Source organism: Pseudophryne corroboree, chromosome 5, assembly GCF_028390025.1.
Source record: "Pseudophryne corroboree isolate aPseCor3 chromosome 5, aPseCor3.hap2, whole genome shotgun sequence".
NCBI lineage: Eukaryota > Metazoa > Chordata > Amphibia > Anura > Myobatrachidae > Pseudophryne > Pseudophryne corroboree.
The window spans coordinates 840,471,892-840,484,786 of record NC_086448.1 but is presented as its reverse complement, the minus strand read 5'-3'; positions in this window follow the sequence as shown (position 1 = coordinate 840,484,786).

The following is a 12,895-nucleotide window of genomic DNA, read 5'->3' as shown; positions in this document are numbered from 1 at the left end:
CCAGCGGGTCCTTTAATGCCCCGCATGCTGGGACTTGTAGTTCCACAACAAAAGACACTTTTAATGGCTATGAGCCCTAGCCCTTGGGTGCCGGGGGGGACCCCTTTATTTAAGGGGGCCCACTCCCCCAGTGATCCCGTGCCAGTGGTGACTAGTTGGGGTGAGTGATGTGGCCGCAGGAACCTGTATAAAAGTGTCCCCCGGCTGCGGCATTACCTCCCTAGCTAGTAGAGCCTGGTGCTGGATTTAAAAATATGGGGGACCCCTACTATTGTCCCCCCTATTTTTGGAGCCAGGACCGGTCCAAGAGCCCGGTGCTGGTTGTTGAAATCCGGGGAACCCCTAGTCAATTTTTTTCCTGTATTTCTGCAACCAGGACCGGCTCAAAGAGCCCGGGGCTGGTTATGGTTTTGGGGGGGACCTGTTTTATTTTTTTATTTTTAACTGTTTCTCTACAGTTCCATACAGAAGTAGGCACGGATCATACTGATCTATGGGGGTCATTCCGACCTGATCGCACGCTGCCGTTTTTCGCAGCGCAGCGATCAGGTCACTACTGCGCATGCGTATGCACCACAATGCGCAGGCGCGTCGTACGGGTACAAAGCGGTTTGTTGCTGGGCAATGGATTTAACAAAAAATCCATTGACACGGGCGATCGCAAGGAGATTGACAGGAAGAGGACGTTTGTGGGTGTCAACTGACCGTTTTCCGGTAGTGTTTGGAAAAACGCAGCGTTACCAAGCGTTTGCAGGGCAGATGTCTGACGTCAATTCCAGGATCGCAAGTAAGTTCAGACCTACGCAGAAACTGCACAAAATGTTTTTGCAGAGCTCGGCTGCACAGGCGTTCGCACACTTTCAAAGCGAAAATACACTCCCCTGTGGGCGGCGACTATGCATTCACACTGCTGCAGAAAACAGCGGAATGACCCCCTATGCACGCTGCTGGCTAAGTGCATAAAGTAATGAAAACATGTCTTAAAAAAACGCATGTTTTTATTACTAAAAACCGCATGTTTCCTTTAATAAAAAATCCCAAAACATTGCACGCGACTCCCGTTTTTACCCCAAAACTTGCACCCTATTACATTTGTGACTTTTAGCAAAATATCTCACTTTACAAACGTGCCATTTGATGCGATTTATTAGACACCTGAAAAATTGCACTCCATTACGTTTGGCCCCAAATGTTTATTCTTACAGTGAAATATTACATTTCTGCATTAAAATAATAAATTGAAAAAAAGCTATGAAATTCCATAGACAAAAAACCTTACGGTTTCACATGTCCCATTAAGGCTTCTTACACATGGGCCCACATTCCGAGTTGTTCGCAGCAGTTCATCGCATGGCAAACGGCAAAAAAATCGCAAACTGCGCATGCGCGAGATCAGATATGTGCGTGCGCAAAGGGAGCGATACGACGCTTGTGCAAAATTAGTAACTGAAAATCAGCTTGTACTACACCACCGAAAACAGGGAGTGACAGAGACGTGGCAGAGGCTCGGCTTCGCTATCTAACGAAATGGGCGTGAAAGAGGGCGGCTAGTGTGGGAGTAGGCAACTGGCAGTAGGCGTGTTTTGTGCAGAAATGCGCAGCCGATGGTAAAAATTACACAACAAATGTTCGCTATCTTGTCGCACTCGAGGAGTAAGTCTGCAGCTACTCAGCACTTGCGAAGTACTGTTACAAGTGTGTCTGCCCTAATTAGCAATTAATTGGCCAATGAATTCACCTGTTGACCAATTACTTGCCAAACACTGCAGCTACAAACAGCAATTGTCTCCCAAAACTGTCTGTATTTGTGTATTATTTTTGGACTGATGGAATTTAGGTAGGTTGGTAAAGTTCAGAGTGTGTTGCTTTTGTTTTGTGAGTCTTTATTATTGTTGTTTCAGTACATAATTAATCTGTAATGTTCTCCTTATAATGTTTGTTGTGTAAGATTGTTGTAGACAATGGTTATTTTTTGGAATTTTAAATCAATAATTAAATTTGGCTTAATTTTGTTATTAACCAACCAGCATCTGTTTACAATAAAAATGACACAACATCTGATCCTAGATTTCTACTACTTTGTGACTTTGTGTAGCTGATTGTTCCTGCAAAATGTGGTGAGTACACAGATTGTAACACTTATTTTTCTATTTTTTAATAATGTTTTTTGCTCTCTCTCTCTCTCTCTCTCTCGCTCTCTATATATATATATGTATATAGTGTAACGATAAGGCGGCGGCACTCAAACAGACTTCACAACTGCAGTTCAAAGATTTATTGCGCCAACATGTTTCGGGGATTAGACCCCGTCCTCAGGGCCAGACAAAAGAGGACGGGGTCTAATCCCCGAAACATGTTACACTATTTAGTGGAAGATAGCATCCACCAGGAGGGCACCGCAGCAGCTATTACATTTCAAGGGGAGTGCCGGGACCATTTGCAACTTATATATGTATATATATATATATAAATATTTATTTATATCTCCTATATATTAGCCCAGATCTGTGACTTTGTGCCTCATTTGCTAATGCTGGGTGGAGTCACATCGCTGGGCGGAGTTAGTCAAATGAGTCACAGATCTGGGCAAATCTATAGGAGACTAGGAACAGGAGCAGAAGCAGATGGTACGGGCATGGCACAGGCAGCGGTGTGTGAGGGGGTATGCCGTACAGACAGACGGGCACTGGCTCACTGTGTGCTTGACCCCCACATCAGCATACTCAGCAGGGGCTCTCTGGCGCGGAGGAGCGTCACTTTCTGGCACACTCCACGCTTCTTAGCTGCACTTTTGTGGGGCACCAGCCGCTGTGCAGGTTCCGTACCGCCTCTGTTATCTCCAGCCCCGGCAACCCCACCGCTAGCTGCAGCGCTGCCGCCCGCAGTGAGGTGCGCCCAGCTCCTTCTCACACTTTAGCCGGCGGGTAGCTCTGCAGAAGTCCGCACTGCTTGCAGGCTCCAACCCCCTTCTCCCTCCAGCCGCAGCGTCTCCTGGGAGCTAACCAGTCACTCCCAGTCTCCCCTTACCACAGTGCCCGGCAGCCGCGCGAGGTCCGCAGTGTGTGACTGAGTAGTGAGGGGAGGGATGTGGATGGGCAGAGGAAGCAGGACTCCAGCCTGAGAGAGTCAGCCATGCCAAGTCTCCACCAGCAACAGATCCCAACAGGTTGGAGTGGAACAGCAGCAGCCAGCAGCAGTGACTCCGGTAAGACACATCTGTCTGTCACCACTGTTCTGTCCCTAATACCAATCTCTCCCGTACCCTGTGTTCTGTCATGTCCCTGTCACCCCTGGCCTTGCCCTGTCACCCTTATCCTGGCCCTGTCACCCTTATCCTGGCCCTGTCACCCCAATCCTGGCCCTGTCACCCCTGTGCTTGCCCTGTCCACCCTATCCTGTCCCTGTCACCCCTGTCCTGGTCCTGCTGCCCCTACCCTGGCTCTGTCAACCCTATACTGTCCCTGTCATTTCTGTCCTGGCCCCGTCGCCCCTGTCCTGGCCCCGTCGACCCTGTCCTGGCCCCGTCACCCCTGTTCTGACCCTGTCACCCCTGTCCTGGCCCCGTCGACCCTGTCCTGGCCCCGTCACCCCTGTTCTGACCCATCACCCCTGTCCTGGCCCTGTTACTGCATACCCTCCAACTACCTTTTTGGCAGGAACAGTACCCGCAGCGCCTCCAGACCCCTCCCCAATGCACCACACCTCTGCACCTTCCCCTCCACCACATGTGGCACCCCACCCCTCCGCCACACACTGTGCCTCCAGACCCCCTCCACCTCCCGCGGCTCCCACTCCCCCGCCCCTCTACCACCCACAGCACCTCCAGACCCCCTCCACCATCCATCCCCCCATATATGTCTCCCCCACTCCTTCTCCCCTCCACCCGCAGCATCTGCAGACACCCTCCCCTATCCGCGGTCCCCCTTCCCCATCCGCCGCACCACCCGCAACTGCCCCTCCCCCACCCGCGGCGCCTCCGGACCCCCTACCCCACCCCCGGCACCCCCACCCCTACCCAGCAGCACCTCCGGAACCCTTCACCCATCCGCAACATCCCCGCACCTGCCCCTCTCCCACCCGCGGCACCCCTGCCCCTCCCCCACCTGCAGTGCCTCCGGACCCCTCCCCCATCTGCAGCACCCACTCCTCTGCCCCTCCCCCACCCGCAGCACCTCCCGACCCTTCCCCATCCAGGCCCCCACCCGCATCCGTCCCCCCTCCACCCGCAGCATGTACAGACACCCTCCCCCATCCGCAGTCCCCCCCGCACCCGCTACATTCTGTACATCATGCCCTGCAGGCGCTGTTCACGCCGTCGCAAGGGGCTGCGCCTCCTTCACCATCGCACGCCCTTTCATCGTGCAATATTTAACCACTAACAAAGGAATGCAGGTAATACTCCATATAATACAAATATTGAACCCCAGAAAGGCATGCAAGGGTTAAGGGGGCGTAGCCCCTTGCGACGATGTGAAGAGCGCCTGTATATAAATATATATATATTTATATATCTCCTATATAATAGCCCAGATCTGTGACTTTGTGACTCATTTGCTAACGCTGGGCGGAGTCACAACACTGGGCGGAGTTAGTCAAATGAGTCACAGATCTGGCCAAGTCTATAGGAGACTAGGAGCAGAAGCAGATGGTATGGGCATGGCACAGGCAGGGGTGCATACCTCCCAGCTTTCTTCCCAGCTTTCTTCAGGAAGAAGGAGGGACACACACGTGGTGAAAAGGGGGCGTGGTCGACAAAATGGGCGTGACTTCACGGGAGGGCCCCCGTCTTCGTCAGTGAGGGGGCATGCCCAGCGCTCTGTGAGCTGCTGGCATGCCCCCAGGGGCTGATTGAGTCCGGGGGGCCCAGGGCACTTGAGACAGGGGAGCCCTATCTCATTGCTGTGCCTGCTGTGGGGTTGGGGGCGTGGCCTAATCGCGGTTTGCGAGGCCACGCCCCCTTATGCAAATTCCAGGATATTTTTTTAATGGAATTTTGGCCCCTCAGCTAGGTCTAAATCCAGAGGTGGTGGTCGCTCCCCCCTACACACACGCACAGGCAGAAGAAAGCAGGGAGACTGCTGCCTCCCTGCAACACCACAGACCTGCCAATACGCAGCAGCGTGTGCTGACTGTAGCACAATGCTGCCGCTGTTGCTGGCACGACGGGGGAGCTTCAGAGCTGGGACAGAGCTACTCCAGCCAGGGGCCCCCTCAAACTGTGGGGCCAACGGTACGTTCCCCCTGCCCCCCCCTTAATCCGGCTCTGCTGCTGGAACCCCCCTTAATCCGTACCCCCTGATGCCCCCTCTCCCTCTGTCTCCACTATTCACCGCTGCTCTGCTAAGCAGAACAGCGAGTACAGGAGCTTTCCAACTGCCCCCCCCCCCCCCCACCGTGGGACACTGCGACCCACAGGTGGGACAGCGGGACAGACCCCAAAAAATGGGACTGTCCCGCGAAAATCAGGACAGTTGGGAGGTATGGGGGTGCGTGAGGAGGTATGCCGTACAGACAGACAGGCACCGGCTCACTGTGTGCTTGACCCCCCACATCAGCATACTCAGCAGGCTCTCTGACGTGGAGGAGCGTCACTTTCTGGCACACTCCACGCTTCTTAGCTGCAGTTTTGTGGGGCACCTGCCGCTGTGCAGGTTCCATACTGCCTCTGTTATCTCCAGCCCCGGCAACCCCAACGCTAGCTGCAGCGCTGCCACCGCAGTGAGGTGCGCCCAGCTCCTTCAGGGCGGGATGTACTAATGTACATCGCCGCCCATCGCTGCCCTGCGCCACGATGCTGATCGCATATGTACTAACATATGCGATCAGCATTGCGGAGGACAGCTCTTCCGATAAGAGCTGTCCTCCGCGATGCGCAGCGGCAGCCTGACTTCCGGGATTTGGCCCCAGGAGTCAGTCTGCGCATGCGCGGGGTGACGGGGGCGGCCGCAGGGCATGCTGGGAGGGATCCGATCGGATCCCTCACACAGCGCCGCGGAGAGAAGCCCATAGGCTTCTATGGACTATCGCCAGCTAAAGCTGGCGTACCCCGCCACGGCGCTGTCTTGCCGGCCGGGGGTTAGTACATCAGGAAAATGCGGTAAACAGGGAGTTTACCGCATTTTCCGCTTAGTACATCCCGCCCTCACACACTTTAGCCGGCAGGTAGCGTTGTAGAAGTCCGAGCTGCTTGCAGGCTCCGACCCCCTCCTCCCTCCAGCCGCAGCATCTCCTGGGAGCTAACCAGTCACTCCCAGTCTCCCCTTACCACAGTGCCCAGCAGCCGCAAGGTCCGTGCCGCGTGCATGCTATGACCCCCTCCTCCCTCCAGCCGCAGCGTCTCCTGGGGGCTAACCAGTCACTCCCAGTCTCCCCTTACCACAGTGCCCGGCAGCTGCACGAGGTCTGCGGTGTGTGACTGAGGAGGGGGGAGGGATGCGGACAGGCAGAGGAAGCAGGACTGCAGCCTAAGAGAGTCAGCCATGCCAAGTCTCCACCAGCAGCAGATCCCAACAGGTTGGAGTGGAACAGCAGCAGCCAGCAGCAGTGACTCCGGTAAGACACATCTGTCTGTCACCACTGTTTTGTCCCTAATACCAATCTCTCCCGTGCCCTGTGTTCTGTCATGTCCCTGTCACCCCTGACCTTGCCCTGTCACCCTTATCCTGACCCTTTCACCCTTACCCTGGCCCTTTCACCCTTACCCTGGCCCTGTCATGCTTATCCTGGCCCTGTCACCCCTGTGCTTGCCCTGTCAACCCTATACTGGCCCTGTCACCCCTGTCCTGGTCCTGCCGCCCCTACCCTGGCCCTGTCACCCCTACCATGTCCCTGTCATTTCTGTCCTGGCCCCGTCGCCCCTGTCCTGGCCCCGTCGCCCCTGTCCTGGCCCCGTCGCCCCTGTCCTGGCCCCGTCACCCCTGTCCTGGTCCCGTCACCCCTGTCCTGGCCCCGTCACCTGTCCTGGCCCCGTCACCCCTGTTCTGACCCTGTCACCCCTGTCCTGGCCCTGTTACTGCATACCCTCCAACTACCTTTTTGGCAGGTACAGTACCCGCAGTGCCTCCAGACCCCTCCCCAATGCATTACACCTCCGCACCTTCCCCTCCACCACATGCGACACTCCACCCCTCCCCCACACGCTGTGCCTCCAGACCCCCTACACCACCCACGGCTCACACTCCTCCGCCCCTTCACCACCCACAGCACCTCCAAACCCCCTCCACCATCCACCCCCCATATACATCTCCCCCCACACCTGCCCCCCTCCACCCGCAGCATCTGCAGACACCCTCCTCCATCCACGGTCCCCCCCTCACTCACCCCTCCCCCACCTATGGCACCCCTGCACCTGCCCCTCCTTCCCAATCCGCCGCACCACCCGTACCTGCCCCTCCCCTACCCACGGTGCCTGCGGACCCCTACCCCACCCCCGGCACCCCTGCCCCTTCCCATCCTACAGCACCTCTGGAACCCTTCACCCATCCGCAACATCCCCACACCTGCCCCTCTCCCACCCGTGGCACTCCTGCCCCTCCCCCACCTGCAGTGCCTCTGGACCCTTCCCCCATCTGCAGCCCCCACTCCTCTGCCCCTACCCCACCCGCAGCACCTCCCGACCCTTCCCCATCCGGGCCCCCCTGCTTCCGCCCCCCCTCCACCCGCAGCATCTACAGACACCCTCCCCCATCCGCAGTCCCCCCCGCACCCACTACATTCTGTACATCGTGCCCTGCAGGTGCTGTTCACGCCGTCGCAAGGGGCTGCGCCTCCTTCACCATCGCACGCCCTTTCATTGTGCAATATTTAACCACTAACAAAGGAATGCAGGTAATACTCCATATAATACAAATATTGAACCCCAGAAAGGCATGCAAGGGTTAAGGGGGCGTAGCCCCTTGCGACGGTGTGAAGAGCGCCCGTAGGGCGCGATGAAACACCTAGTATATATATATATATATATATATATATAGAGAGAGAGAGAGAGAGAGACGTATATGTTTATGAATTCCGGAAAAATATTACTGGTATATGTGTGTGTATGTATCTATCTAGAGACATATATCAAAACATTGTCATGTGTTTATTTATTAATTTTATCCTACAATGCTAGTAATTTCTAAGCATGTACTGTATTTGGCGGACAAATTTGCAACAATATGTGAGTGTGATTGTGAGTGAGAGTGTGTGTGTGTGTTTGTTTGTTTTTTCCTTCTGCGGGTGCGAATTTCCGCTGATGCGAACTGTACCCACTGTCCTGCACATTAATGTACACATATCAATAAAGTTTAATACAGATGACACCATGAAATTACAACCAATCAAATGCCACCACACACTATAAATATATGCCCATTTTTAGAAAACGCCATTGGCACCATGCGCGCAGCTGCATTCTCACGACGGGAGCTGCGCGTGTTGGTCGCTGTTATGGATCGACGCGTAGGCCGCGCAGGGCCCTTCATTCCCAATAGGGTAAAGCGCGAGGCCTACGCGGAGGTCCGCCCCATACTGCACCCGCACCCGCAGAACAATAATACAGCTGGAAAGGCGGTGGAGCGACCTCCGCCATCGCACGCCGGACCTGTTGGTGGAATTGCGCCAACAAATCCGCTATAGACGTAGACGCAGTAAGTTTTACACATTACATTATGTTTATTACACTGAGATTATTAGCAAAAACTTTAACTGTAAAGACTGCACATTTTCACTAAGAAGTTATATAGTGAGAAAATTAGCAGACTGTAATTACACTATTGTAGAACAAACATGACAAGTTTACACAGTGTGTGTGGTAATGGCAAGCAGTACTGACTGTGTAGCAAAGTGCTTGTGAAAAAGTTAATGTTGTTGTACTGAGTTGCTACACAGGCTGTCGGCTGAACACAATAACTTGCTCTGTGTCTTTAACATGGGACAGAACAATGTAATTTTAAAATGCTGATGGTACTTTTTTTTAGCCACAACCTAAAAATGACATATGTCATTCTAGGGCAAGCACAATGGCAAGCAGCGGGTGGAAGTCTGCAAAGTTCCAGCCCACACTAATCCCCCTCTCCGCCTTCCTCCCCCTCTCTTTCCCAATCCCCTTCTCCGCCCCACTCCCCCTCTCATTCCCAATCCACTTCTCCGCCCCCCTCCCCTTCTGTGGCACAATCCCCCTCTCCGCCACCCTCCCCCTCTCTTTCCCAAACCCCCTCTCTTCCCCCTCTGTAGCCCAAACCACCTCTCCGCACCCCTCTGTGGCCCAACCCACCTCTCCACCACCCTCCCCATCTCAATCTGACCCACCCTCTGAAACCACATCCCCCTTCCATCCTCTTTCAACAATCCAGACTCCTTCCCCCATCCAGACTCCTTCCCCCATCCAGACTCCTTCCCCCATCCAGACTCCTTCCCCCATCCAGCCTCCTTCCCCCATCCAGCCTCCTTCCTCACAATCTGAATGGGCAGCAGAGGCCCCGGAGCTACTTGAGGGAGGTGCACAAGTGGCAGAGGAGAGTAAGTTCACACACATTTACATTTCATTTGTTACCTAATTTAACTTCACATTCTAATAATTGCAGTGTTGTAGTGGGGCCAATCTTTTCCCAAGGTCAAATGTTTGTCTTCTTCATCATGGTATGGATGTTGGATTGACATTTGTGTGAGGATCATTAGATGTACAGTGTCTACGTCTGCAATGTTTAGGATGACCACTCTAGGTCGACACTCATTATGTCGACAGGGTTGCCTGGACAACAGGGTTTATATGTGCGACATTATCAGCAAAACAGTTAGACCTGAGTGGAGTTTAGTATGTTGTTTGACTTTTACACTTGTGCATGGGTATTCCAATATTTGCTCATTGAACTCGCATGCTTCACTTTGTTAGCCAGGCTAAGGACACAGTGATTTGTGTTGTGAAAGTTACAATCCAAAAATTTACAAATTTCTAAACCTGTTTGACCTTATGTAGTAAGGCAGGCTTTCAGGGAGTGTGGGCCTGCTAGGATATGTTGTCCTTCTGAAGATGTTGATATGCAGTGTGATGATGCAGGGCCAACCACAAAAAAGATAAGTCTGCTTCACTCCAGATGTGAATGAATCCCTGCATGATGTTACATTTACTAAGATGGTATTTCTATTTAAGATGGGATGTTGCCCATAGCAACCAATCAGATTATACGTTTCATTTATTTAACACCTTCTACAAGATAAGATGTTGAATTTTATTGGTTGCTATGGGCAACGTCCCATCTTAAATATAACTCCCATATTAGTAAATGCACCCCATGGTGTCGTACACTTTGTAAAAAAAAAAAACCTTGCTGAGCAGGCTTGTGTGTTGTTCTGCTACTGTTTTCTCATTAAAACATCCAGGATGTAGTCACTTTGCCATTAAAGCAGGCCTGTCCAAACTGCGGCCCTCCATCTGTTGAGAAACTACACATCCCAGCATGCCCTGACACAGCTTTAGCATTCTCTGACAGCAAAACTGGGTCAAGGCATGCTGGTATATGTAGTTTCACAACAGCTGGAGGGCCGCAGTTTGGACATGCCTGCATTAAAGTGTGCTTTGTGCCTTGTTTGTATAATAGGTAATGTGAGGAAGTTAGTAATGTTTATTTTGCATCTTAATTTCAGATGTTGCGGTTGGAGATCCCACAAGTTTTGTGGGCATTCTGGCCAGCATGCGCCAGCACCTCGAGGCCTTGCTGGAGAATGTTGCCAAGCTTCAAAAATGTTCATAATTTAATGTTACTTTTCACCCAAAAAAAATTAAAACGTTAATTTACCCAAAAAAAAAAAAAAATTTTTTTTTCAAGTTAAGCGGGTGTTGTGTTTATTAATGCAATAAAGGAACAGCAGATTGGCTAGCAGAAATTGGTTACCTTAAACATTTCACACATCTAACTTAAGAATGTTATTTTACATTTAAAACAAAAAAAAAGAGAGAGTTAGGAGGTTATTGTTTACAAAAACATGTAAACACCTTTATTCACAAACTACACCTCTACACAAAAAAAAAAAAAATAACATTAGACCAGGCACATTTACCACATCTATAATTTTTATTTAAAACATTTAAATGTTGATGGCCAATTATGCCTACAAAGTGTTCTTCAGGTATTCTTTGAAGACTTAATTGGTCATGACCATTATCATTCATTACACTAATTGTAATCGTAATTGAGGATGGCTTGTGTAGTTTGAACTGAAAGCTGTAATTTATCTTTAAAAAAAAAAACTCATTGCTGTGCGGATTTTAGCAAAAGCGTGTGCAATTTTAAGAGGAATGTGTAAATCTACGAGAAGTTAGGTTTTTTACGATGAGGTTTGTGGGAATGCGATGGGTTCGCATTAGTGCGATGTCATTTGGTATACGCCTACTTTGTGTACTACTGCGTACGAAATTGCAAAAATACGTTGGGGCGGATATTCGCTATTGTGCAACGTATTCGCATTTTTGCGCATATGCTGTGCGAATGAAAAAGATAGCGATCAACTCGGAATCACCCCCATGATCTGGCATTTCAGAAACCTGTTGTAACTCTTCCACTCAAACTACAAAAAGCAATGAAATTTCCGATCATTAAGGCTGACGCCTTAATGGACGTGTTCCTTGCGCAATACAGATATGGTATTCCATCACAGCCTGTGGGTAAGTGCAGATGCAGCACTCTCACAGAGTGAGATTGCTGTCACTCACACAATGGTGAAGCTGCTAGTTCACAGATTTGTGTGCTCATTGGAATACACACATGCAGTCTATGCAACTGAAGGTCTGAGCAGTTATGTGGTGCACCCATCCCACTCAGTGCCCACAACCATCCCACTCAGTGCCCACAACCATCCCACCTTGTTCCAGCATCCTTCTCACTCCATACATCCATCTCATTTAGTCTACACATTTAGCTTCCTCAAACATCTTGGTTAATTGCTAAAACTATAATACAAAATATAGTATAAAAAATACCGCAAATGGTGTGATGCTGATAACACAAAGCAGTCTCTAGTTCAAACATGATGCAATTCACAAATTGCACATCATTAAAAATAAAATGATCGCGTTATAAGGTGAGTTCCAATAGCTTCACGAATAGATTAATATTGGGTCCCAAATACATCGGAATATTGGGAGTCTCGATCTGGCAGCAGATAGTCCCAATTCACGGGGTACACAAGTGTAAGATTGTTAACATTGATGGTACACAAGAGACTGTCTGCTGGAATAAATATTTATATTATATATTTATTTGGGGTAGTATTTACACCGCTATATGCTGATTCCTCTGCCTTTCTGAAAAAAGGTTTTCGGCACTTTGCAGCCATTTTTCATCTGTGATTAAATTTATATAATTTGCTTTTTTAATGTCATAATAAATTTGTATGTTTTGCACTATGGAATGTCCCCTTTAATAGTACCATTTATATATTATCAGTTATTTATATAGTGCACACATATTCCGCAGCGCTTTACATTCACATCAGTTCCTGCCCCAGTGGAGCTTATAATCTATATTCCCTACCACATGTACATGCGCTCACATTCATGTTAGGGTTAATTTTGTTGGGATCCTACCAGTATATTTTTGGATTGTGGGAGGAAACCGGAGTACCCGGAGGAAACCCCCGCAAGTACGTGGAGAATATAAAAACTCCACACAGTTAGAGCCATGGTAAGAATCGAACCCATGACCTCAGTGCTATGAGGCAGTAATGCTAACCACTACACCATCTGTGCTGCTCCGTACTGCCTTTATGAATTCATTAGGAGGGTGCTGATGACACTGAAGGGACTTATGTGTTGAAATTAAAATCTGCAGACACCAGAGTTTCCATTCATTTGATGAGGATTCAATTAATTTGATCAGGACTTTGATCTACATGAGTGACTAATTATAAGATTGGACTA